At 41.7% G+C, this 1,535-nt stretch overlaps 2 protein-coding genes across 2 annotated transcripts in view; one reads left to right on the forward strand and one right to left on the reverse strand.

Annotated features, from left to right (window-relative positions):
- LOC109542034 (muscle-specific protein 300 kDa) overlaps window positions 1-1,535 on the forward strand; it is a gene marked incomplete in the record, with an annotated part of 344,492 nt that overhangs the window by 337,128 nt on the left and 5,829 nt on the right.
- The window catches only part of LOC109544205, a gene marked incomplete at its 3' end in the record, with an annotated part of 79,938 nt that overhangs the window by 49,208 nt on the left and 29,195 nt on the right, over window positions 1-1,535 (reverse strand).

The following is a 1,535-nucleotide window of genomic DNA, read 5'->3' on the forward strand; positions in this document are numbered from 1 at the left end:
TATGCACCGGTTGCATAAATACGGACGCGCCCGAGGAATCGCATCGGAACAGTGTAAGCGTTCAAGCAAACCACTTCTGAAGATGCAAGCCACTCTTGCTTGCGAAACGTCAAGAAGAAATTCTACTGAACGACGGCCTAAAAACCCGAAAACCCCATTAGTTTCGAAACTTTGAGTGTTTGTAGAGTCACTTCTCTGGTTTAGGCTGTAAACATGTCAAGTGGATGAGGAATTTTAAGGGATGTTGTAAAAAATCACTAGTTTAACTGGGAAATATCTCGAAAACGGTGAGAGATGTGGAGTTGAAGCAAGTAATGGGAAATTTGGATTCCTTGATGTAAAAAACCCGCAAACCCATTTTTATAGAATAGCAGTAAAACTGGTTAAGAATCTAATAAAAAAACTAAAGTTTGACACCCTGCACCTCCGAATCTATTACCTTTCGGATGAGAGAAATTTGCCTCAAACGCAATTTTCCCTCTACAATTGCGAAATTTTGTCGCATTAGTTGAGCGTGTATTTTATATACAGAGTGTTTCGTAATGGTTTATTTGCACATTTTAAAGGGGTGTTTAGAAAAGAGGCAGTTTCAATAAACTTTTTACTTAGTTTTCTTTCTGTTGTGTACTTTCGCTTTTCAACTCAACAAATACCTTCATTCCGGAACTATTTTTCCAGTTCTACGGTTACAGATGGGTTCCTTTGGTTGTCAAAATCTTTGTTTCGAGCAATTTCTGCAGGATTTCAACCGTTTTCTAGACCAAAATCAGGATGAAAGTGTAAAACGCCCCGCGCTGTTCACGTTCCGTTTCCTTCCCGGTTAGCGTCCGTCTAAAGTTAGCTCCTGATATCAGTTTTGGTAAACGATTTCCCCTGCCGGTGATGCGTAACTATTAATAATCAATTTATAAATTTTGTTGTCACCGTGTATTCGGTAAATACGAGCGAAATCCTTCGGATTTTTATTTAGAAACTGGCTACGTTGGATGGATGCCAATGGATGTCACGCTCCCAACCGATTTAATGGATGTGCATTTTCCGATGTTTCGGCGATTTTATTTTTGGGAATGCGACTCGAGGAAATCAAATTCAATGATGCTGATTTATTCGTGAAAAAGCCGATCACGTTTACAAATAGCCGTTTTACCACTACTTGCACTATCATGAGTTTGCGGCACTGGATCGGTTCTTATCGCGTTTTTCTGGCGTGTTTTTGGACGAACGTATGGAACATTGTAGTGGCAAAACCGGTGCATGAAAAGACCCAATGGGCGACACTAATTATGTAATGTTTCTGGGCCACTCTATAGAGAAACCGCATGTCGCGCCATGCGCGAAGGCGTCGCGACGCCATTTCGGACGTCGGTCGGCGCCCCAAATTCAAATCAAACCCGTATTTCGAACCTACTGGATGGCTGGATAGAATTAACATCATCGAATCGAGTTCTCGCTGACTGGTACCGACCGACCCCCCAACTTCACTGCAATCAACCCCGCAGTTTGGTGGTTTTGTTTTCGTGTAATTTAGTGATTTT

Source organism: Dendroctonus ponderosae, unplaced genomic scaffold (genome assembly GCF_020466585.1).
Source record: "Dendroctonus ponderosae isolate FM_Combo_2020 unplaced genomic scaffold, Dpon_F_20191213v2 Dpon_F_20191213_5, whole genome shotgun sequence".
Classification (NCBI taxonomy): Eukaryota; Metazoa; Arthropoda; class Insecta; order Coleoptera; family Curculionidae; genus Dendroctonus; species Dendroctonus ponderosae.